We start from the raw sequence: 26,797 nt of genomic DNA, 5'->3' as shown, positions 1-26,797 counted from the left end.
CACGTTAAAGCCCGCCAAATAGAAAAGAGGACAAAAGACTAGGTCTGTTCTCCAGAAATCACAAGTGACTAAACGATGGTTTATAGCAATGCTTAAAAATGGGCTCGTCTGTAGGGATTGTGTTTCATACTGTGAATTTACCCCTTATAAAGGATGATGGAATGCTGTCTAGCTCCTATTTTGAGAGGATTTCACACAGTTATTCAGATGAACAAAGAAAATGAACATGAGCTTTTAAAACAGACCCACAGTTTCGCATTTTGCAATAGAAACAAACTGTGTGGTCAACTCCACAAAAGTCAAGATGATCTGAAATTACCAAATACGTCCACTCAGTTTCAATAAAAATGTATCATTTAGAAATATTGTTTTCTTGCCATTAGAATTTTCACTAAGCAGTGAAAATGTTCTGAAAAGGCCTAGAGACTTTTGAATGTGTGTCTGCATCAGCCCAAGAAGCCCAAGTCTTCAGGGACCGAGTGAGGATTCGTTGTGCTTGAATGAGGGGCCCATGAGAAAACTCTTTTCCATCAACATAGCTAATGTTTTTATACATCTATCAGTTACTTTGTTTCAGAATCACAACTCTTAATTCACACTATATTTAATATCTTATAAATTCATCTAATCCAAGGTAAGCTGTATATTTTTAATTAATCGAAGGGATAATTGCCAAGTAGGATCCCAAGAGGCTAACTTCTCTCTGCAAGTGAAAACTGTCATGCTGTCACTCACTGCTGTATTCCAGTGTGGAGAGCCATGATGGCTGGCTTAGACTGGGTGCTCAAGCTTTATTAGAGACATACACACATTCACATGCACACATATACACATATATACACACATATACACATACATAAACATACACACACATATACACACATATACACATACATACACACACATATACATACACACACATACACACACACACATACACAGACACACACACACACACACACACATGCACACTGAAAATTTAAAAAAAGAGGCCATAAATTCAAAGAGAACAATGGCAGGTGTACATGGGAGGCCTTGAAGGGAAGAATGGGAAAAAAGGGATATGATGCAATTATAATCTCAAAAAATAAAAAAGCATTAAAAAATTTATTATCATTTGTACATTATTGCTGTATACCAAAGAAATTGAAGAAAAATCAGCTAAAATGTGACGCAAACTCTTAAGTGAACTTGGGGAAAATGTCCAATTAGCAAATTCATACAAATTCAATAGTCTTCTAAATGCCCATATTAATCACTCTGAAAAATCTAAGTGAGCATAGATTGCTCATAAAATAGTAGATATCATACTTTGTAATACATTTATGAAGAAATGTGCAGAATCTAAGTAAACTAGAGAAAACCTATTGACTGTCGCAGGCACAAATAAGTGGATGAGACAATGCTCCGCAATGTTAAACCCGAACACAAAAGCATCCTGTCTCTCCTATTACCGTTCAGTGGTAATAAAAACACGGAAATGGCTTTTTTTTTAGGTACAAAGAAATGAAGCTAATGGGAGTGAAAAACTAGGCTAACACAGTCCAAATAAGCCGGGGGGGACTAGACTCCACTAATTATTAAAATCCATTAGAGCATTTCAATGATTAGCTAAAGTATCCCAGACAGGAAGAGATCCAAAACTCACAACAAGAAGACAGCCCCACAGGCAGGGCTGTTGGTAGAATCCCCACACTTCTTACATATCCTGTAAAATAAATAAGGCAGGGGGCCAACAGGGGTGCCACCAAAGCGAGGGTTTTAAGACAAATATCAGGTGTCTCCTCCATTCATGGAATGTGGGGAACAACGGACGGCATGGGAGCAAGGGGCTGGGAGAGATCACAGGAGCTTGTGTACAGGTGCCCGCCTGAAACCGTCTCAGTGAAATTCAGTATTTTTAGACAAGACTTGTGTCTTTCCACCCAATGCTCTGAGATTGGGTCCGGTATGATTGCTAGACCTGCCTCTGTGGTTTCCTTCTGTAGCTCAGAAAAAAATGAAAGACAAAGACAAACACATGGCCACTCTTGGGCATGTAATGTCCCTTTTTCCAGTCTTCTGTGATGGTCTCCTTGATAATCTTGCCAACTTCCGGTGAGTATCAGGTAAGTTGACATATGACAAATTTTATATAGAGAAAAGAAAGATATATACACACACACACACAAAATGGTGGTGTCAAACTGGTCAACTCTTCAGAAAAGTACTGGTTTTAGTCTTTCTTAAGGTACACACAAAATTTCAAATTATTTGCCATGTAAAGTTTTATGCTGGTATCATTTTTCTGATTCCAAATAGAATGTGCCACTGAGCAAATATGAAATATTAAATCAAGATCATTAGGACATTCTTAGAGAATATCCCAATGATTAATATTTTGTGTTTTCATATATATACAGTTATATGTTTATGTAGAGGACTGTGGCAAGTATAAAATTGATGTTAAACATAGATAAATGTGTATTAAATGTGTATAATACATGTGAACATGTATCACGATGTGGCTATGTGTAACACAGGCTCAATTCATAAAGCAACTCAAGTGTTTATATTAGGTGAATGCAGATGCAGATACTCTGAGCTCTGAGCTACAGAAATGTGTCCTGAGAGAAACTGAGTGCCGCACACGCTTAGAGATGCTTAAATCATAGCTGGACCACTGATGGGGTCTGTCTTTTCAAAGACCTCACAGCTCATAGGGCCTCATCTTACATCTTTGGTTTACAGGAACACCAGAAACACAATGAGATGAATGTGTTTGGTTAACACATTCGTTATAATTCTTCTAAAATTTTCCTTAGAAGATACATCACAGCAGTATGTGCTCTGGGATCTACAGAAGCACACTTTTCTCATAGTAGCAGGCAGGTAGTCAGGAAAAGATACTGTGATTGGGAGCTAAATAAGATCTTGAGGATTTCACTGGGGTCATCAATGAAGTGCCCGAGGTCAAAGGCTAGACACAAAGGTGCTGTCTGTGGCTTATGTTCTGTACAGTGTGTGCCAGGCCTTGTTGCTGAACCCTGACTTAGCGTCCGCCATTTTTATCTGTTTTTACTTCCCTTAACGTCTAGTTTTGTGTCTGCTAATTGTTCCTAGTAGCACTCTTTGCTATAAAATAAACTGATCATAGAGAAAGAGCAAGGGCTATGTATGTGTTAGACAATTAGTGCTGAAAAAAAAGAGCCATGCCCACTGGCAAGATGCCATTAGCATAACTCAGAGGGAGAAATGGGAATTTTCATTTATTTTAAGGATTTTTTTACTTATTATGTATATAGTGTTCTGCATGCATATATGCTTGTAAGCTAGAAGATGGCCCCAGATCTCATTGCAGATGTTTGTGAGCCACCATGTGGTTGTTGGGTATTGAACTCAGGACCTCTAGAAGAGCAGTCAGTGCTCTTAACTGCTGCGCCATCTCCCCAGCCCTGGAAAATTTCAGTTTTAAACAATAGCTATGCACTAAATTTCAGGTGGATAATAGCTCATTTTAATTCACACATGAAAAAATGTATTACTGATTTATTGATATTTCTTCTCTTTAAGATAATATAGGAATTTAGCAGTGCTGTAAAAAATAACATGAAATGAATTTGAACAAATAGTTAAGAGGAAACATTTACTATCAAATATTTGATTCGTAGAAGATTTGTAAAGGGTTGATCTAAAAGTTTTATTAGTATTTAAAAAAAAAAGCAAACTGCGAGGTATTTCTCCAAGAAAGCTATTTACTAAAATTATATTAACACTGTTTAATGTAGTCATGAGCAAGCAGGCCTGGGAAGAAGCTGACAGACAGACAGGTCTGAGCGGAAGTTGGACTTGCCACCTAAGAGGCTGGACATCTGAGAATCACAGTAAAATGACATAGAACTTAGAAGTCCCGAGAGGCACTGGTTTGTGAGCGAACGAGCTAACGCTAAGTGAGGTATTTATAAATCTTCTCAAAGGTTTTCAGACTGTTGGCTGTGGAGTATGTTGTGGAACTCAGGGCCTTTGCGACTACTCTGTAAGCATAATAAGCAGACTTGGGAAGTGTGTGGCCCAGGCTGCTTACAATTCTGTGTCAGGTAAGATCATGCTAATTTCTGTGCCTGCATAAACCTGGAGCTGGAGCACGAAAGCCCATGGCCTCCTGGAAGGGAAATCATCAGACTTCAGTGGACTCCGAGCTTCCGGAAATGTCCCGGGGGGCCAGAGTGCTCCAGAATGTGGTCCACAAACCATTTCATCAAACAGACTTTGCCAAGTTTGCCTGGTATATGAGATCATGTAAATGATGTGGTGTGTAAATATACATGAGTATGTAAATATGCATGCCATTTCCAATTTGATTCATTTATCATTCCTTTATCACTCGCAGTTTTCAGTGTGGGAAAGTGATGACATTTTAACGTTAATTTTTACTGACATCAATTTTCAGCTTTGGCTGTGGAAATCAATGACTTTATTGCCTTTTGCTTTGAGTTTTATGCATATTTCATGAACTTTTATATAGCTGAGCTGCTGCCATTTTCAAAAAGCGATACCCATTATGTTAGCCTGGCATAGGTCTTCAAACCCATTTGTTAAGTGCATGGGTTGGTGTAGCAGGGAGAACCAAGAAGGCTAATTTAAATATACCTGTAGCTCTTAATATTGAAGGCATAGTGCCATCTGGTGGGAGAAGAAAATTCAGGGGAAAATGCACTGGGAGAAAAAAAACTGAGGTGGGATGTCAAGCAAAGATGAAACCATTTTCTAACCTCAAATTCCAGTTTGTGCCCAAGAACCGTGTGGGAAGAGCTGCTGTTGAACTTCTCTGAGCCCTGCTGTCATGAAGTCACCCTAGAAAGCAAATCACTCCGTCTTCTTTATCTCTATACCTCGTTTTATCCCTTCCACTCGCTTTTAATTCCCTCCCTCTTTCCTTCCTCCCTTCCTCCCCTCCTTCCCTCCTTCCTTCCTTCATTCATTTAACAACTACCTTCTGGATGCCATTCAGAGAGCTGAGATCACCAGTTTAAATATCACAGATGAAGAGGCTGGAGAGATAGCTCAGCAGTTTAGAGGATTTGCTACTCTTCTGGAAGATCCAAGTCCAGTTCCCAGAACCCAGGTTGGATGGCTCACAGTCATCTGTAACTCTAGCTCCAGGGGATCCAATGTCATCACAGGAACCTTCTGGAATCATTGGATGTGTGATGTAAATATTTATTCCAAGCTTGTCATTTTAAGTCTTCTATTGTTGCTGTCTCTATTCCCTCTGCTCTGGCATGGTATTCTTTTCACAAGTATCCAGTGATTCCCGAAAGTTCCCGTGATGGACACAAAGTCTTTCTTCAGATGGCATTCCATTTCAGAAAGCTTGCAAGAGTGCGCTTGGTTTCTCCTACCCACAAATGGCAGGGAGGAATCCAGAATTACCCGATGACCCAGTGGTCCACGAATGTGATGGTAGTGACAACTGACTGAGCAAGTGCAGTTCAGACAAGGACACAGATGTCATCCACCACTAGACTGGGAGTCAAAAGTGCAAGCACAAATATCGGTGCCAAGTGTGACTCCAAAGACAGCCTCTGCAGATGCAAATAGCAAAGGCCAAGAAGGTTGGTTTCCTGCCTATGGCCTTCTGTTGTGAGAAGCATTAAGTGATTGCTCTAGGGCATCCTGAGAAAGGGCAGGGCTCTGAGCCTCAGATTCTGTTGTCTTGAGTTGAAAGAAATTTTATTCAGAAACAAGAAAGTTTGATTTCTTCATGTTGTCAAAGCTGAATCTAACTTCTTAAGCCACATTGACATTAACTGGAAAAAATGTACAATGGTCAAAACCCTGGAATGCAGAACAGGACTGTGTCCAGATCCTGGCTCCCGCATTCTCTGTGTGGATTTAGTCATGTTAAAGTGGGTGTGTTGACCTCTGTGTGTTTCAATGTCCTCATCTGTAAAACAGGAGCAATACCAATCCCTGTTTCTCATGGCTCTTAAGAGACTTAAGTACCTGAGACAGTACTTGGTGTATAGCAAACAATATAGAAGCCAAAATTCTCATTAAAACAATTAACATGATGTCTGACTCTAGAAGCATTTTATTACAGAAATAGATGAAGGTCTTGAGTGACAAGTGTGTTACTCAACTTTCTGTCACTATAACAAAACACCAGAGATAATCAAGTTATAAAGAAAAAACACTTACTTTTCACTCAGAGTTCCAGAGGTTGTAGCTCTTGATAGATTGGCCCATTGGCTTTAGGTGTGTGGCAAAGGGGCACATTCTTACAGGAGCCTGTGGCAGAAGAAACCTGCTTTCTTCGTGACCTGAAGCAGAAGGAAGACAGAGAGGAAGACATCAGGGAGCCGCTAACCTCTAAAGGCATTCACCCTCCTCCACAATGACCTAAAGATTCCCCACAAAGCCTCAACTCTAAACCACTTCTCAATATACCACCCTGGAGCCAAGCTTTTAACTCACAGGCTTGCTGGGAACATTCAAGACGGGAGCTGCAGCAACTGGCATCATCGCCAATGATCAACACTACCTGTTTAAATCGGCTTCCTAGAACAAGAATGCCATCGAGAGATAGATAACTAATTCATGACCCACAAACTGTGATTTATGATTCCCTTTTATTCTTTATATTGCTGCCTTTCCTGCATCTGAAGTGGTGGAGAGGTCTTGCCTGCTTCTTTCTTCTGACATTTACAAGACAATCCCCACTATAAAGAATGTGCTAATAGATTGCCCAACTTTTAAATGTGTCATTTTTGTGGCTGATGTCTGCACTAATGATGTGCTCTAAAGATCTCATCTTACAAATCTTCTAAACAAAAAAACACAGCTCAAGAGTAAAAAGAAACAAGTGAGGAAAAAAAAATCCTAATTAATCAAAATAATCCTGTGTAATTGCAGGATGCTGTCTCCTCCACAGACTTCCACTGGTAATTAAATCACACCAAGATGTCAGTCTAGCAGGCAGAGTGAGCAAGTGTGTCCTGTTGTAGGTTTCTTCCCCCAACCTGTCTTCACTGTAGACTTGATGTTCCCTAAACTGCAAGTATTCTAGAATGTTCCTCTGCAGATCACTGCCCTTCCTTCACTGCTCACCATCACACACCTAATCCACGCAGCCAATCACTTACACATCCTCAATGTTTTGCTTCAAATTTCATCTCAACCAAGCTGCCTTCTTTAAGACTTTATCACTTCAAGGCCGGGCGGTGGTGGCGCACGCCTTTAATCCCAGCACTCGGGAGGCAGAGCCAGGCGGATCTCTGTGAGTTCGAGGCCAACCTGGGCTACCAAGTGAGTTCCAGGAAAGGCACAAAGCTACACAGAGAAACCCTGTCTCGAAAAACCAAAAAAAAAAAAAAAAAGACTTTATCACTTCAGAATATTTCTTTTGAGATTTAGAAGTCTGTCTTTCATGTCTCCATTTCCCCCACTAGATTATTCATTTTGCATATTATATATTTCCCTCATTGTTTAAGTATAACAGATGTGTATTAAATATTTATAAAATACAAATTCCCCTGCACTCGGGAGGCAGAGCTAGGTGGATCTCGGTGAGTTTGAGGCCAGCCTGGTCTATAGAGCGAGATCCAGGATAGGCACCAAAACTACACAGAGAAACCCTGTCTTGAAAAACCAAAAAAAAAAAAAAAAAAAAAAAAAAAAAAAAAAAAAAAACAGGAAAATACAAATTCAAAAAAAAATATATTTGTAGATGTTAGCTAGGATGCCCATTTCCCATTTCTGACTAAAGAATAATCCTTTAAAAAGGTCAAGTGTTAAATTCAGAATGGAGAGAAGCTAAATCTATCAATAGTCAATCAATGTATCTGTTTACATAATCTATGCAGATTCATTTGTAAATTAATTATTCATCTCCTCATATTATCACAGTTACATTTCCTCCCATATGCGTTTTAATACTTATTTTCTAAAGACCAACTGGAGAAGTACATCAGTGCTTAATTCTTTTCCCGTCCTATGAGAGTTTAATAATATACAGCTGGATTCTTTTCAAAATGTAAAAGAAATATAACAATATAAAAGCATAAATGTTTTGCTGACACTTCAAAATGGGAAGTCAGGCTTTTTTGAATTTCACTCGGTGTATTGAAGCTTGCTGTCATTAACTGGCACTCATTGTCACCTTCGAAGAAAGCCTCTTCTCTCCTGTCAGAAAACAGCGCCACGAGGCGACCTCAGCTCTCCTGCTCTTGTGCTCAGTCCCCAGACATCCTCATCTGAGCCCCGTGTGGAGAGCGCCATCATCAAAGGACCCCGAAGCGCAGGGAGACTGGAGTGTCACTCATCAGAGAGATAATGATGCTTTGGAGACCTGGTGTCATTTGATCATTTCTTCTTCCCTAAGTGCCATTAAGTCCCTCTTTGGCCAAGCATCAGGCTTAGCAAACAATGTGTAATTCAAACTCCAACGAGATTGGGCAGGAATGCGCACTGGCTGATCAAGGTCGTCGCAGATGCAGAGAGCAAAACTCTTGGGCCTGGCATTTGCCGCCCATCAGCAACACACCGTTGGGGCTGCTCCTGCCAATGCTGCTTTATCTGAAAAGGCAGAGTAAGTGCTCTGGAGTTGCTAAGCCCAATGTGACCATTATCAGTGGTCGCTCGTAGCAGAATAGTGGTCGCGTTTAGCATAAATCCGGATGATGGCTTAAGAGCAGCATCCACCTAGTCGCCAGTGAATGTTGAGTAGCTTCAACAGCCTTAAGTGAACATCCCCAGACTAAAGAAACATCCCTGAGGCCCTGCAGGTGTCAGGCTCAGTGCTGGGCCCCTCATCTGACCCTTGCCTCACTTTTCACACACTTTCCATCACTTACCAAAATGTCTCTCACCAAGGGTTTTGGCTTTTATTGTTGTTGCTCAACTAATAGATAGTGAATGTTTTTTTTTTATATCTTCTTTCACTTTTATGAAAAATGTAACGCTTCCTCTCTGTGTGCCTTTCCCTGTGTATCTCTCTCTCCCCCCATGTGTCTCTTTCCTCTCCCCTCTCTCACTTTTGACTAAAAGAGATCTTAAAACCTCCTCGGTCTCTTTGTGGGTCTGCCCCTTGCCTTCAGGTTAATAACCAAACCCACTACAATACAGTCCTTGGTGGACTCGCCTTTGCCTGCCCTGGGCACTTCTGGCCTCTTGCTCCCCATTTCCTCTTCCCTTTGCCTGAGGTTACCCACAGACACTGCTTCCTCACCCTGTCAGACTAGCTAGAAACACACTGTGCTGAAATTTCCCGTGTCACCACCGGGTGGCGATCTTCAGCACAGGAGCTGGACAATAAATGCCCAGGGATTTATTTTTATTCTTAAATTTACTCAGTTTATCAATCCTGGGCGTTTGTGTCTTTTCTCATTCACCTCATTTTAGCTTTCTACGGTTGTCATGCATAAGATTTTTCAAATACATGAGTTCCATGTTTATTGTCAAGGCATTAATTTAATTGTTCCGTACACATGATATAGGAGTCTACAGTAACAGCCTGCACTGGAGTTCATCGTTGTCATAATAAATTTTAGTTTAATCTAAACATTCTCCTAAGATTAAAGAATTAGGACATATTATACCATACCAAATAAGCTTCCATTAAAATCATCAAAGTGTAAGACAGGACAATGGAGAAAAACAGAAATAGACACACGGACAATTTGGGTTTTCAGTTGCTCCTAAAACAAATTTCCATAAGCCCAATGACCTAAATCAACACAAACTGATTATTTTACAAGTCTATATCAGAAGTCCAGCAATGGCCTCACTGTGACAGAATATTTAAAAAAAAAAATAAGAAAAAGTTCAAATCCATAAATTTGACCTTGATATATAATGCTAAAGTTCAAGTGGCAAATTAAGAAAATACATTTGTAGTTTCCCCTAGCATGGGGAAAAATGGCTAAATTTCATGAGGTAAAAAGACTATTAAAAATAGAAAAGAAAAATCTTAACCTAAAAACAGGCAAAAATATTAATAGACAGTCCACAGATGGCTAAGAGCAAAAGGCTCTGGACATATAGAAAACAGTTCTCGGCCTCTCTCAGAGCTATCACTATCATTCAGGTCTAAGACCAGGCCCGTGGGCCCAGGTACTAAAGTCTGACCATCAGTCTCAACACTCTGTTGGAAAGTGTTAGAACCTTTAAAAGGTGGGCTCTAGAAAGAGGAAGTTAGATCACGGAGGATGTGCCCTTGAAGGAAATATTTCAAATTATTATTGTTCGACCATGTAAATAATTATATAAATAGTTTATATAGTTAAGAATTTTAAATTGTATTGAAAATTAACACAAATAGTTTTGGATTTGGTTTGTTTTTTCTGGATCTGACTGCGTAGCCCTGGCTAGCCTGAAACTCAATATATAGACCAGAAAGTCTTCAAACTCACTGAGTTCCACCTGCCCTACATGCTAAGTTTCAGAGGGAAGTTTAAAGACTCTTTCAGGGCCATTCGTTATTTTGAATTAAGATCCTGTGGTTTTGGTTAACTGAGGCTGAAGAATGAGCTGTGATTATCAAGATACCAGAACTGCTGAAGAAGTGAAACCTCTACGCTACTGACAATTGATGCTGGTCAGCTGGAGCTAAGAAATTAGTGGTGGTTAAGAAGAGACCAGCATCACTGAAGTGAAATCTTCTGGGAAGTGTTTCCTGAGAGCACAGAGAAGCTGTGTTCCAGAGGCAGCCAGGTTGTACCTCATGCTGGCAGCCAGACTTGGTAATGTGTAAACCTCACCTGGGTGGTACTGTTTTTGAAGACATTAAGGGGTCATGGGGATCAGCTGAGGCTTGGCACTGTGAGAGGCCAGGGGAGGCTGATGGTAAAGGTGCAGCCTCAGTGGCAGCTGAAGGCCCAGGACTGAAGGGGTCATGCAAAGAAGTTGGGGCTTGACACCATGAAGAGAGCCTATGAGAGGCTAACGGTGAAAGTGCAGCCCAGTTGCAGCAAGGGACCCCTGCATTTTGGAGATGCCAGCACCATGGGATGACCACCAAGAACAGCAGCAGCAGTGGAGTGGAGCCAGCCAGATCCTAGAAGATAAGCTGAGTGTGCTGTAGATGTAGAGCTGGAAAAGTGACCCAAGTCCTTTGGAGGAGTCCAGAAGATTGTGAGTGGATCCCAGATACTGGTTGGTTAGAATTTTGCTTTGCTTTGGTTTTATTGTGACTGTGCCCTAATTCTTCCCTCTTGGAGTAAGAACACATTTTACTGGAGCTACAATTGAGAGACTTTGAATTTTGAAAGACTTCGGATTTTTAAAAGAGTGGCTACTAAAATTTTAATGTGTTTGAATTTGTAAAAAAAAAAAAAACAAAAAAAAAACTGTGGGACTTTTAAAGTTATTTATGTTCTTAATGTGAGATCTTGGGGATGAATAAGAGAGGTAGGGTTGTGACTTAACAGTGACGTGTTTGTGTGTCAAGTTGACAAGGGGTCAGTTGTGCTGGCTGGTGTTGTGTCAACATGACACAAGCTAGAGTCATCAGAGAGGGAGGAGCCTCAGCTGAGGAAATGCCTCCATGAGATCCAGCTGTAAGGCATTTTCTCGGTTAGTGATCCTTGAGGGAGAGCCCAGCCCATAGTGGGTGGTAGCACCCCTGGACAGGTGGTCCTAGGTTCTCTAAGAAGGTAGGCTGAGCAGGTCAGGGGAAGCAAGTCAGTAAGCAGCTCCCCTCCATGGCCTCTGCATCAGCTCCTGCTTCTGAGATTCTGCCCTGTTTTGAGTTCCTGTCTTGACTTCCTTCAGTGATGACCAGCAATGCTGAAGTGTAAGCCAAATAAACCCTTTCCTCCCTGACTTGCTCTTTGGGCATGGTGTTTTGTCATAGCAATAGAAACTCTAAGACACCAGCTTTAAAGTTTTATGCCACTTTAGAAAAGAAAAAAGACAGCATCCAGAAAGAAAAGGGAGCATGTTGAAAGACGTTTGTTTGTTTTTTTTTTCAGGATTTCTTTGTATAAATGTGAAAGGAAATGGGTATATAAGAAATTCATAGATAAGAAAAAAGTGGGGGAAAAGCTCTATAACTGGCCAGGGTGGTGCACATCTTTAATCCCAGCACTATGGAGGCAGAGGCAGGTGGAACTCAGTGAATTTGAAGCCAACCTGGTCTATATATTGAGTTCCAGGCCAGCCAGGGCTACACAGTCAGAGCCAAAGAAATTAAAAAAAAAAAAACCTATTTGTGTTAACTTACAATATATTTTTTAATTCTTAACTATATAAATTATCTGCATGGTCAAACAATATTAATTTGAAATAAAACAGCCCTAAAATCAAATACAAAAATGGTAAGAAATGAACCTAGATGAATATATTGCTGAGCTCAACACAGAAAAAAATTAATCTGCTTTAAAAAAAATTAGAGCAATATTCTATAGATCCCCAGGGGAATATATTTTAAGGATGCTAATAACTGCCCCAAAAGCCAAAAAACAAACAAACAAACAAACAAACAACAACAAAACAAAAACCCGCCTGTACCACTGTGTGTGGAGTGGCAGTAGTGCTATGGTGTGTGGTAATTTTAGTTGTATTACAAGATGAAGCAAGTCAATAATCTTATCAGGAGTTCTGGGTTTTCATATAAGATAACCAATATAAAGAAGTGAGAGAGAGAGCGTGGTATTTGGGACTGTTGTGTTAGAACCAAAAATAGTAAAATAAACTTTAAGTTCTAGTGATTGATGTTTATGTACATGTGTGCCTGTGTGAGTTTATATGCACCACGTGGCTGCAGGAGCATGCAAGGCCAGAAGAGGGCGTCAAATTTTCTAGAACAGGAAGTACAAGTGATTGCGAGCAGCCATGTGGGCACTGGGTAGAACTGAGCCCAGGACCCCTACAGGAACAACTCCTGCTTTCAAGCACTGAGCCATCTTGAGCCCCAAACTCTTCCTTTTAGAAGCAGATTTTCCTACCATAGGAAGCATCTCAGGACACACTAGTAGCCTTGAGTTGCTCTCCCCTGAGCTGTTTCTGGGGGCTATTTGCATGAGTTCAAGTGTGCTAGGAAGCACACCCCAAAACTGGACCGGATTGCAGAGATTTGTTAGAAGGGGCCGACACCTCAGGGAATAATCTGGGAAAGTGCCTCAGGCTAGAGCACCAGCTTCACATCTGTGGAAGGAGAGAGAGATGGAAAGATAGAGACTCAGACCCTGCACATTTCTGAGGAGGGCTTAGCCAGGCTCATTGAAAGTCCTCACGCAAAAGTCTTACCAAAGCGAGACCATCCTCACTATGGTTGTGTTGATACAACTAATGTGTATCAAATGTACATCAAATGAACATGGGTTTGAACTGCAAAAAGGCACTAGTCTATAAATTAGAAGAGTACTATAAAGTCAACTCAGGAAGAAACAAAACAGCTTCAAAGTGACATCATCTCACTCTGTGAAAATCACATAATAGATGTGATCTCCAAAAGAATGAGCCCCTTTGCCTTCAGGATTTGAACACGGTAGTTACCAGGACAGACTTCATCAGCCCACCAGATTTAGAAACTAAGCATTCCTCATCCATTTCCAGACAACTTCTTTGCTTGGACTAATGCCTCAGACTGGCAGATGAGATGTGAGGCCTTTCTCAAACTCATCTTGTTAAACAGGATCCTGAGGTGTCAAGACAAAGTCAACAGCAAAAATTACCACAGAACATAAAGCTCGAACAAATCTGTGCTGTGTTTCAATTAGTTTCCTTTTGAGATCTTCTAAATAACAAACTGTTTTCCCCATGGGGGAAAAAACTACGTTTTTAAGAAATGTCACAATGCAGGTTTGCTTAGAGATCTCAACAGGTCATGTAGGCTGTTAATTCTGATTATGAAGAACAGTACTCAGCAGAGCCCATCACTGATTGTACATATTTCAGCACACGTTAACAGTGAAGTATATAGCCACTTGCTGAGTTAGTAAGGTCAAGCGTGAAGTACACCAAATAAATCAACCATTATTACAGCACAGCTAAGTTTGAGACACATGTAGAGAAGCCGAAGACACAAAGCAGCCCTCGCTAAAAATCAAACTCTATCTTTCAACTGCATTCTGGACATGTATTTATAATATTTATATGCCTATCATCATAAATCAGATGCAGACCTTGACCCCCAAGTGTTTGTGGTTGGGTAAGAGAGATAAGGCTAATTACCAACTAGCTACTTGGCTGACACAATGAAGGCAGATGCCTGAGAAAAATGTTCAAGTGCATTGTGGACGATTCAAGGCTGCAAACCCAGCTCGGCCTGTCCCAAACAGAACCTATCTTTCCTCCCTTCCCCACGCATTTCCTTACTGCTTTTGTCAAAGAAATAGAGCAGTGAATACATGCCAGGGCTGGGTTGCATCGATGACAGAACAGTTAATAAAATGCAACCCTTGCAGTGGGCTGGGGGGGAGGGGAGGGGGTGGGAGGGGGGAGAACAGGGGAACCCGTGGCTGATATGTAGAACTGAATGGTATTGTAAAATAAAATAAAATAAAATAAAATAAAATAAAATAAAATAAAATAAAATAAAATAAAAGGAAAAAAAGTTAAACACGCAAAAAAAATAAAGAAAGAAAGAATAAAAAATGCAACCCTTGCATCTCCGGAACTTTTCCATTGGTCCCCCAAACCGTGACCCCTGCAAATTAGGACACCTCTGCCTAAGCAGAGACAGAACACCAAAACTGTCTTTGATTCTTTTCCCTTTGCAATCGGTGGGACCCCGTGCCCAGTCAGTTCTACCTGTCTTATTTTTAGTCACATTCCAGGCTTATCTACTCGTTAGTGTTTTGTTACACTAGTACCATCTCCAGACAGAATAAAAAGCCCTCGCTACTGCCAGCATCCACACTGCTGACAAGACATGGCACCCCCCCCATCTCAATGCCTCCGCTTAGAAATAGCCATTCATTTGTTACAAGAGAGTGTCACACTCAGTACTGTGCACCTCAAAACTCATATCAGATAATATGTCTAGTCTCACCTCTGCTTCCCCTGTCTCTCATAAACTATGACTCCATCATATCTGACTATTTTATTTTCTGGCGTATGACTTACAATTTAATGCCCATCTCTTTGCACATGGATTTCTTTTCTTCTACCTCACCCTCCTTCAAAGTTCCAATCAATCCTTTCAGGCCAACTTCTCATGCTTTCCCCAATGTCTCCTACAGTTATCATTCTTCACTTCTTCTTTTGAATAGTCAAAGCCTTCTGATGATGCCCTTTCATTAGGATTTCTAATGAACACCACAGTTTTTTTTTTTTTTCATACTGACATTATACAGTTTTCAGAGTGCCTTCAGAAAGGTCTAACCGTGTTGTGAGCGTGGGAAGCCTGGTGAGGAAACAGACTCAGAAAGACCATCAAGCCAGCTGAGAGCCTGGCCTCGGAACTTCTGCCCCAATCCGTACTGCTCCGACAGTTGTGTTTTCTGCAAAGACGGGAGCTCCATACTGGTTCCTTCTGTCCGTATGCCCTTAGTGGATGCACGAGGGCTTGCCTTGACTTCCGTCCCATGCCCACCTTCTCTTTAGCTGTGTCTACTTCACCCCTTTAGATGATCTAAGGGGACGAGAGTCAACAACTAACACTAAACTAGGCTTGCTCCTCATACCCTGTGCTGCAAGAGCAGGACCCACGCTTTTACTCTGTTTATGAGGCCGTCTGTCAAAGGATTGACTGGTCTGATAACCAGTATTTCCTTTAATTCCCTGGACTAAAATCCTTTTTTAAAAAAAGTCTTCCCACCTTTAATCCCAGCGCTTGGGAGGCAGAGGCAGGAGGATCTCTGTGAATTCGAGGCCAGCCTGGTCTATAAAGCGAAATCCAGGGAAGGTGCAAAGCTACACAGAGAAACCCTGTCTCAAAAAACCAAAAAAAAAAAAAAAAAAAAAAAGTCTTCCAACAGGCTAAAGAGACGGTTCAGCAGGTAAAAGCACTTGACACCACCCTGATGACCTTGGTTCTATCCCTAGAACCATATGGTGTAAAGAGGGAACCAGCTCTTGCAAGCTGTCCTCTGAGCTGCACACAGGGCAGTGGCACCTGTATGTCCCACCCCAACTCACACACAGAATAAATAAGTGAATGTTTAAAAACGTATCTCCCAGTTGGGGGATAGAGCATGTAGAACTACCAAGAATGTTTTCCTTCTACTACAATAAAAGTCTGTTAACCCCTGTACTATCATCTATGATCACTTTTTGTATTTGGAAATTATGGTGATGAATTCGAAATATTAACTGCTATTTCCAAATACCATGTGAAACTTCGATTGTAATACATTTCCTATAAAATCCCGCAATACAAATCACTGTTTTGTACTCTGAGTTCTGAACACATATCTCTAACTTACTGAGATGTGTAAGAAGAGCAGAAAGGGCCCTGGCCAACCTTAATGTGACTTTCTGCAGGCATGGTGGCCTGCAGGGTCAGACATCAGGCCTGAAGCTTTTAAGCTCTTTGTTCCAGTGGCATTGGCTCAGTCATTACCAGTGTTGCTTGACTCTTCACTTGAGAAGAGGTGATGTCTCAGCCTGTGCTAGAGAAGGCCATTCCACTAGAGTTCTCAATTCCCTCATGGGAACCAGTTTCCCCACTCCCATCCTGCAGCCTATTGCAGAGTCCAGCCCTGATGTCTGAAGTCTCCCACTCTCATGATCTTTGTGGTGGTTTGAAAGAAAATGGCCCCCAAAGGGAGTTGGCACTATTAGGAGGTGTGGCTTTGTTAGAGTAGGTATGGCTTTGTTGGAGGAAGTGTGGCACTCTGGGCATGAGCTTTGAGGTCTCATGCATGCTCAAACATCACTCAGTGTGATACTCAGACCACTTCCTGTTGCTTGCAAGATGTAGGACTCAGCTACTTCTCCAGCACCATGTCTGCCTGCATGTCATCATGTCCCACCATGATAATGGACTGAACCTCTGAACTGTAAGTGAGACAACCCAATTAAATGTTTTTCCTCATAAGAGTTGCCATGGTTCTTTGAAAATTATAAATTTATAAACTCAAGCTCCAGTTGCTTTTGGGATACAAGGACTCCAAAGTACAGTATGGCTAGTTAAGGAAGGGAATGGCTCAGTTGCCTTTAGCTTACTGGCTAAGGGTGAGATAGGACCTCTGTGGGTCTTTTCTGTGTTGAACACACAGATTGCAATCCCAGTGCTACTTTGTGATCTTTGGCAGCAGTTAACTCTGCAGCTCACGTATGACTGAGCCTGAATGACAATGAGTATTCAGAGACGGGTAATACCTGGGAGGCACTCACCAACCTAAGACAGAACACCTGTGTGGCCTGGGCAGGCGTCTCCATGATGGGTAAGGTGACCTGCTGACATCCCACACAATCCAAGTCAGAAACTCATTTTTTAATAAAAGGGGGACCTGTAGGTCCCTGGCCCCCATTTTGGGTAACTGTTGCCTTGCTTGCGGACCTTGACCTTGATATCCTCCCTATGCTAATTCCCTGCCAGGGTCCACCCTCCTGAATGCTAAAGGGAAGTTCCTTGTCTGTGTATCCTGAATAATGGATGTTAACAGCTTAGATGCAAGATTGTAAAACATCAGTAGCAAACTTCTGCCCTCCGGGGTTCTCCCATTGTGCTGTAAGCTTGTATTTAAGACCTCCTCCCTCCTTCAATAAATGACATTTGGCATTTAAAATTTATATATAAATTTATATTATTATTATTATATATATATATATAAATACTGTGAATGTAATCTATGAATACCACAAATGTGATTAGTATCATGAATGTAATTAATGAATATCATGAGTATAATTTAAAAAATAACCCCCCCCTCAAAAAAAAGAGTCACGTGGTTATGGTGTCTCTTCACAGCAATAGAAACCCTCATTAAGGCAATCTCCCTTCAGTGAGGTTAAAGAAATGTAGTTCTTTCTAACGCTATTCACTTAAGGTCACCCCTCACAATTGCAGTATTTCTTCTAACATGAGTGATTGGTTCCTGTAAGCAATGGGGTTATAAGCTGTAGATTCTCACCTCCAAATTCAGCTCAAGGCGACTGTCGTATCTGTTTATTGGTTCTTTCCTGAATTATAAAGACTCTAGTATCACAAAGCCATGCCTGAAATAATGATGGAAGGGGGGTGCTCACACAGTAGTGTGGTTAATCCAGATGCCAACTCACCACCTTAAGCTGTTCTGTAATGAATTACAAGTTTCCATTTGAGCACAGGAAGGACATGTTCCCTCGACTTGAAAATGTACAGAATTCATCTGAGCTATTATCTTCAATTCTAAACATGGTACTTTGGGAAGACACTGATCAAATAGGAATATAAACAGAGGAAGATAACCAGACTGCTGAAAGAGTATGAAACCATAAAATGCTCAAAACAGCTCAAGAGAGTTTGCTTAGGAAAAAAAAAATAGTCACAATGGGGATGATTATATTCAAATATCATTTGAAACAGAGAATTACATTTGTATCATAAAGCACCAAGATTGAATTAAACTCTGCATGGGCATTCTAGGCATAAAGCACCCAATAATAAAATTTATTTTAATAGCCAAAAACAATTTTTAGATATTTCTAAAAAGTCAGAGTTGCCTCGGAAGGTAATGCAGAATTAATTCTTTTCACTAATGAAGTCCTGGGAGGACAAGCAGAGACCACCTGGTGGTCATTCTGAGGAAGTTTGCATTCTCTTGTTCTGCCTATAAAGAGGGGCTCTTAGAGAATTGGGCAAAACACATCTAAATTATACACTTCAAGGACAGATATTTTAAAAGTTGTTAGTACTCCCACTATAAAGTGGCATTTGCTGGCCCTGGGAGATGGCTCAGGGGTTAAGAGTACTGGCTACTCTTGCAGAGGACACAGGTTTAATTTCCTGCATCTATGTGCATGGCTCCCAGCCATCTGTAACTCCAATACCATGGGTCCAGTGCCCTCTTCTGGCTTCTTCAGGTACTGCACACATGTGATGTTCATACCCTGCTGCAAAGCACCCATACACATAGAAAAACCCCAAAACCTAAATGAGTTTTTTCAAGTGGCTTTTGTCTTCCCACCCTCTTGAAAGCAGTTTCAACTGATTTCTATCTTCTTATAAAATTTAAGGAACATGTTAAGTAGACAAATTGGTTGGAATAAATTAATATTCTAGAGATTTTTTTCGTTACTCTTATTTTTTTAGTTTACTCCCAGTTTTGTCAATTTATTCTAAAATTAAACTTATTATTTTTGGAATGAAAAATCTCATGCAATGGGATTTTATAGAGCAAATGAAAAAGTATATTGACAGAGAATATGAAAATATTTGCTGAAGTACCTAGAAAGATGACCCAGTAGTTAAAAGCACTGGCTATTCTTACAGAAGCCCTGAATTAAGTTCCTAGCACCCATATGGTGGCTCACAACTGGTCATAATGCCAAGGATATGACTCTCTCTCTTCTGACTTTCATGGACACAGCATATATATATAAAGTGAGATCTACAAAGTGAGATCCAGGGAAGGCGCAAAGCTACACAGAGAAACCTTGTCCCAAAAAAAACAAAACAAAACAAAACAAAACAAAAAAAGTCTTCCAACAGGCTAAAGAGACGGTTCAGCAGGTAAAAACACTTGACACCACCCTGATGACCTTGGTTCTATCCCTAGAACCATATGGTGGAAAGAGGGAACCAGCCCTGAGTAACGGATATCAAAACAGTGATATTCATAAAATAAAAATAATTAAATATTAAATTATGTATTTAATATTTATATTATAAATAAATAATTTGTACATTTATTGTATATATTTGATTAAAATAGAAAATAAAAGAGAGGCCAAGCCCATGCTAGACCCCTAGATAATGAGTGGCCTTGAAGAAGTTAGCAATTTTAACTTTTTCACTCATTCCTAATACTTGAAATTCGATCCAATAACTCTATACTACTTTGAAAAGTTACATTAAAAGTAATTCCTAAAAAAACAAGTTAACAGAGGGCTAACACTTCTCCAGTATTCAATAAATATGAATGAGTCTCACTCATATAGAAGTGCTCAGAATATATCCTTATCTGTGAGGAGAGCTCTGCCTAACTTATGAGTTAATTTGGATTGCACTCTGCATAAAATGTCTACTAAATTTAAATATTCACAAAGAAACTAGGAAAGTGCTTTGGCCAGTGCTGTGTCCATCTCCACGGAGTTTATAATAAAGACAAAGAGTGGGTGGTTTTGAAATGAGGGAGGGGAATAGTCTCCACGCAGATGTGAGCTCACTGGACAAAGAGCTCATGCCAGCCACCTGAGTACCCAAGAATCCTAAATGAAGGCAGGGTTAAAGCTAGGTAGGGTTGTGGAAATAGTTTCTAGGTGAGGTAGGGATATGATGCAAGTCTGACAGAAGATGCCAATCCATGAACCAAGTGAAATTTCTCATAACTGTATAATTGCATGGCTCCTTTTATCAGTCTTCCAATTTTTAAATTCTTCCATGGGTATTTAAAAAGGAAAATACTCTTTCCGTCTTTGTTTCTAGGTCATTTGGCTTCCATTTGCTACATAACCATTAAGTCTGAGGGAGCTCCCTGTTATTTAGACTTACACACCCAGATAATGGGTGGATTTAGGGTTCTCCTTTGGAACACTGTGTTTAGAACATTCTATCAAAATAGCTTTGCTCAGACTTGCATTTGAAACAAGGAGCCACAAAGGACAGCCTGTATTGCCTTACCCTACTATGTCATCCCCACTCTTGTCTGTTGAAATAACTTGTTGGTCACCTGACTGGCTGGCACATTAATACCAACTTATTGTTTTCATTGTCTTTTTTCTGCTTTTTAATTAAAGATGACATTGGGCTTAATTTTCTTGCAGATATCCTTAACTAGTTTAAGATTTTTGTTGTTCCCATATGTGAAGCCTAAGACGGAAGCATTCTCGAAATTATGTCCATATAGACTTCATGATCACGTAATTGTCTAAAAATCTATTTAATGGCCTGTATGTTGCTTTAAAAGTAACTGCAGTGAGGACTGTGCATATCTACCCATATCTACTGATGCTCTCCTCATTCACCCACGGAGACTTCCTCTTCTACCCATAGACCCTCTTCTTCATAAACTTCTGTACTCTGGTGTTCTAGGCTTGGTTTTCAAAATTTAAAACTACAAGTCAAATCCCCCCACTCATCAATGCCTAAGGCAGGTGGGAGAGCTGGACCTGTGGTAGTAAGAGTGGGAGAGCTGTCCCTGACCCCCTCTCTAGATGCAATGCTCGGGAGAGCAGACCCTGCACCTCACCAGAGAGGTACAACAGAGCCAACCCTGTTAGCAGAGGTGTGGGTGGGCCAGTCCCAAAATCATGAGCATGGGAAAACTGTCCCCATGATCCATCTGTCTTGTGGTAGCATGGGCACAGAAGAGTTGCCCACCCATCACTTCCTGAGGCAGGTGGGAGAGCTGGCCCTGTGGTCATAAGAGTGGGAGAGCCATCCCTGACCCCCACCAGCTGCAACACTCTTGAGAGCAGACCCTGTACCTCACCAGGACAGCACAAAAGAGCCAACACTTTTAGCGCAGGTATAGGTGAGCCAGTCCCAAAATTGTGACCATGGGAGAGTTGTCCCCATTTCCCATCCCTTACAGCTGCCCACGCCCCGAACCAGGGTTATGACTTGGCCTGACATCCACCCCATCTACGATCTGCTCAAGTATGTGAAGGAACCTGACCCACAGACCCAAAGCTGCAGGATCTCCACAACACAGGATGCCAGCAGGATGTCCAGGAAGAGTCCTGGTGGGGGCCCAGCATCAAACATGTGGTGGAGACCAAGGGCCTCGAACCAGATCAGTGAACACTTGCAAGTGAAGATGTATGGACAAAGGGGTATTTGGCATGACTTGCTGGGTCACACTGCAGCTTCCATGACAAGATTTTTTAATTCCTCCCCCTTTCTTTATTTTTTTCATTTTATTTTCTTCCTTTTTTATCTTGAATTTTGTTTTATTTGGGGAGAGGGGGTACAGGGTCAGAGGGCAATTGCAAAGGAACAGGAAATGAATGGGATCAAGATGCATGATGTGAAAAACACATAGAATAAATTTTTAAAATTTTTAAAAATCAAATCAAATAAAAAAAACAAGTCAAGAATACACTTTCCCTAAGAACTCAGTATGCAGTACTTACTTTAAAACTTGAAGCAATTTCTCCTCTATCTAGGGTTTTCTGAAATAACAATGGTCATATTTTCTATGAGAAAATAGCTAGAATTAAAGGTATTAGTTGAATTTTCCCAAAAATTTTACCCAGATATCTTAATTTATTTTTACTCACTCTCAAATGTACAATTTAAAATTTATAAAGTAAAATTCAAATTGACAAAAGATCATTGTCATTTTTTATTTGGTTTGGTTTAAAGAGTCAGAGAAAGCACAAAGTTACTAAAATAGCATCCATGATTCCATCTCGTGGCCCCTGAGACCGCATCTAGAAGAGATGTGCAGAAACGACAGGTTTCAGGACCCTGCAACCACCATCAGCTGGAAAACACTTCAAACTAGGCCATCTGTAGCTCCGGGTGTCTCCTTCCTTCCTCACAATCTTTATTATTTAGAAACATCTATAAAACCCTAAATTGAAAATTTTAAGCCTCTAGCAACAATTACACAAACACATAATTTATTATGGCATGTTTTAGCTATATATTAAATTGTAGAACTATTAGAGTCCATATTTCAGTTGTTTTAAAAATCTGTTTTAAAGCATTTACATAGCTCTAAAACTGAGTAGTCATGAATATACTGAAGTCTATTTAAGAACAGACTTTAATGGATGGATTATATGGCATTTGAATCACATACCTTGAGAAAGCTGTTTTTAAAAGATGTGTGTCTGTCACTGTACCGAATATTAGGTTATAAATTAATTTTTTTAAGTCTAAAAGAAGTCTTCTTTCCAAGATTTCAATTATAAGCTCTGCAATACTGTACACCAACTCTCTTTCCTGATACCACTTTGTGAATATTTGCCACATAACAGGCACTATTTAACTCAACTGTTTATGGACATCCTCCATGTAAGCTTGAGTGTGACTAGAACAGGTAAAAATTCTTGACTAAATGGAAATTCTAAAGTAGCAAAGAGTCATAATAAAGATTTAAACAAACAGTGGCAGATTAACCAAAAAGTGAGGCTTTTGGCCATTGCATCTTTAGACCTGAGCAACCGGGTGTGGCCTCCAAGGTCTAGAAGCATTGTCCATTCTCTGGGTCCACAACTCCTCTCTGGGAATAGGTCCTGGGGAAGGTGGGCGTCTGTAGGAGTCCTGACGGCTGGGGTATGTGTCTGCATGTTACTGGAGAGAATCTGATGGGGTGGGAAGGGCTGCCATCTCCCTCTGTTCTCTAGACATGGTTAAGGTGGCATATGCTTCTGCTGTCCAGGTACACTGTAGCTCGGTTGTGGGTAGAAATTAGCTTATAGAAGCACAGAAGAGAAAATAGTTACCTCCTATTCTAATGCAAATGAGCTTTTGTCTGGTTTTTAATATTTATTTTTAATTAAAATATAATTACATCATTTCCCCCTTCCCTTTTGTCCCTCCCATACCCCTTCCCACAATCCTCTGCCTGCCCACTTCTCTCAAATCCATGGACTTTTTTTCTTTATTATTGTCATACAGCAATAATTGATATGCTTTTTATCTTTTACCCCTGTAGAAGGCACATAATTTTCCCCATAGGATATTTATGATTTTGCATTTATTGCTGACATTATCACAGTAATCACAGTACTTCTAACTGTAATGTGTGTATCATGCATCTGCTAGTACCTGTCAGATCCTTTTTTTTTTTTTTTTTTTTTTTTTTTGAGGGAAGGGGATTTCAAGGCAGGGTTTCTCTGTGTAGCCCTGGCTGTCCTGGAACTGAAAGGCATACGCCACCATTGCTGGACTTTCAGATTCTCTTTTGATGTGAATACCCTATTGCTTCCTGAGGCCATGGGTTGCCTTCCCACGATCATATAAATGTGATCATTTTCAATAGAATGCTCCAGAAGACCTGGGTGATAAGTAGTGGAGATGACAGAGAAAGACTGCAACTTGAGATAGTAATGTTCCAGGCAGAAAGAAAGGACAAAGATGGTAAGGGAAATCATACCAGAAAAGAGAAGGGGGGTTGGTGATTTAGCTCAGTGGTAGAGCACTTGCCTAGCAAGTGCAAGGCCCTGGGTTTGGTCCTCAGCTCTGGGGGAAGGGGGGAAGAAAAGAAAAGAGAGAAGGAGGAAGAAAGGCAGGAAGAAAGAAAGAAGGAAGGAAGGAAGGAAGGAAGGAAGGAAGAAAAAAAAAGAAAGAAAGAAAGAAAGAAAGAAAGAAAGAAAGAAAGAAAGAAAGAAAGAAAGAAAGAAAGAAAAGAAAAGAGATTCCCTTCCAGCTCTTACTGCCTGAAAACAGTCATCTCGGAAAAAAAACAAAAACAAAGAAACAAAAAAGGCCAGGCACACATTTAATCCCAGCACTGGGGAGGCAGAGCCAGGTGGATCTCTATGAGTTCAAGGTGAGCCTGAGCTACAGAGCGAGATCCAGGACAGGCACCAAAGCTACACAGAGAAACCCTGTCTTGGGGAAAAAACAAAAAACAGTCAGTATATATTTTGGAATTCTGAAGGCAGGTTTGTAGGCAAACATGGTGTCGACCAATGACCTTCTTTATAGAACCAGATGGAATCTGAGGCAGTGGATTTTGGAGACGGTGAGTGTTGGAGGCTAAGGGGCCAGGAGGGCTGCAGGGAGAAGGAACAGAGGATGAAGGGCTCTGAGGCAGAGCAGGAGGAACGGGGGCTGCTGTGCTGTCGATGGTGTGACTGCAAACAGCCGCAATGTGCAATACAGGAGGGTTTTCAGTTTTTAAAGAAGTTATAGTCGATGAGAAATACACTTAGCCCCATTTGAACAGGTACATGTACCAGACTATCACATGGCACTGCCCAAGTCTATGCAATGTTGTGTGTGTGTGTTAAAAATTGAATTGAATGTGTGCATTAAAGGGGAAGAGATCTCTTTAAGCCACAGGGACATTGCACAGGGAAAAGAGGACCTTGCAGGAAGAAGCAAAAGGCTTCTGCAATGAGATAGCAGTGTCCTCAGGGTAAAGCTGGCAAGCAAGCAGCAGTTTGATCACGCCATGCTTTGGGTGTTCCTGCATGGTCACTTGAAATAAAAAGTAAGTATAATTTTCTTTTTTTAACATCAATACTAAAACAAGGAATTAGTGTCAACACAAGCCACCCACAGTGAAAGAGACACTATAGTTTTCTGCCTAATACAGCTTTGTGTTTAATTTCCTATTAAAATGATCTTGCATTGTAATTATAGAGATGACTCAAAACTGAGATAGCAATTTTACTCCCTAAATCACTGAAATTAGAATAGTTAAAGTGAATATATTTTAAATCACGCAGAGACAGTTATAGATAAAGTCTGTGAATGAAAAACAGTGTCAAGGTTTTCCACATCAATATTAATGAACTAAAGTTGAGAAGTTACTACCTTGTTTTATAGCCTGCCACAGAGGTGAACATCATTCAGAAGGAAAACATTGATGGGCAGTATCAGGAAGGTGGTTTTTATTTCACATAGTTGTGGCGATATTTAAGAGCCTTGATAGGACATCAGACCACATGGAGGAAGACATTTTACCTGCAAACAGAGGCAGGTTGTCTGACCAGTTCTCTCTCTCTCTCTCTCTCTCTCTCTCTCTCTCTCTCTCTCTCTCTCTCTCTCTCTCTCTCTCTTGGTTTTTGGTTTTTCGAGACAGGGTTTCTTGGTGTAGTTTTGGTGCCTGTTCTAGATCTCCCTCTGTAGTCCAGGCTGGCCTTGAACTCACAGAGATCTGCCTGGCTCTGCCTTCCGAGTGCTGTGATTAAAGGCACCACTGTGTGCATCTGGTCAGTTCTTGGTGATATGGATTCACAATACACCCCCATGGTTGGGCATGCCTGGCTGGACCTAGTCACTTCTGCCTAGTCATTTCCGGGTCAAAATGTCTCACGTGACCAGGACCCCGTGGCTTTGCATAGTTGCATAAAGCAGATAGCGCAACCATGTGATCTATGCATATGCATGGAATAGGCACATGGGCCTGTGTGCGCAGGCGCAGCCCAGCCTTTATAAGCCAGCGCCATGATTCTCTGGCCCTCTTCACTCACTGTCTTTCCTCAGGCCTGTGCACATCTGTCCCTCTCCCTTATCTTAATAAAACTCTTTTTAGTGGATTCTGTCGTGTTTCCTCGTAGGGTAAGAGGGCCGCAAATAACCCAAAACTGAGTCTTGTTTTCTGTTTCTTGTATGAGAGATACTATTTAAACACTAGTCTGTAGAATGAACATAAAACATTTGTTTTGAGATGTTTATGGTTTACAGCTCCCACTTTGTCCATAGTTTGTTTCCCAATTTCTCACTTTTAACAGTATTTTATTTTTTTCTTCATCCAAACTATTTTTATTTTTGCAATTTTTAAATACTAAAATATAATTACATCATTTCCTTCTCCCTTCAATCCCTTGTTCCTTCTCAAATTCACGGTTTCTTTTTCTCTAATTTTGTGGAGGCCCACAGAGGTTTCCTAGTGAGATCTGAACTTACTGTACCCAGCGGGCTGCATTAGAGGATGGCTTGACCATGTGCATGGTTACCAGGTGATTGGAAGAGTCTGCACTTGGCTGAGCTAGGGGAGATCTTTTGCTCTGCTCCTTGGCATTCCTATAAAAAGCCCTTTTGAAGAGACAGAAGGGGCCAGTGGATATTGATACAGGCCCTCCCGAGGCTATCCTGTGTTTC

The 26,797-nt window shown here is 40.8% G+C and overlaps 1 long non-coding RNA gene across 1 annotated transcript in view; it reads right to left on the bottom strand.

Annotated features, from left to right (window-relative positions):
- Window positions 1-4,209: 4,209 nt before the first annotated feature.
- Window positions 4,210-26,797, bottom strand: part of LOC143273730 (uncharacterized) — a 72,047-nt gene continuing 49,459 nt past the window's right edge. Inside the window, exons 3-4 of the long non-coding RNA XR_013051918.1 lie at window positions 6,181-6,302; window positions 4,210-4,833 (exon numbers count right to left, since the gene is read on the bottom strand). This is a non-coding gene — a long non-coding RNA (uncharacterized LOC143273730). The remainder of the gene's footprint in view (window positions 4,834-6,180; window positions 6,303-26,797) is intronic.

This window comes from Peromyscus maniculatus, chromosome 6 (assembly GCF_049852395.1).
Source record: "Peromyscus maniculatus bairdii isolate BWxNUB_F1_BW_parent chromosome 6, HU_Pman_BW_mat_3.1, whole genome shotgun sequence".
Taxonomy (NCBI): domain Eukaryota; kingdom Metazoa; phylum Chordata; class Mammalia; order Rodentia; family Cricetidae; genus Peromyscus; species Peromyscus maniculatus.
The sequence above is the reverse complement of the archived record's forward strand: the minus strand, read 5'-3'. Positions and strand labels throughout refer to the sequence as shown.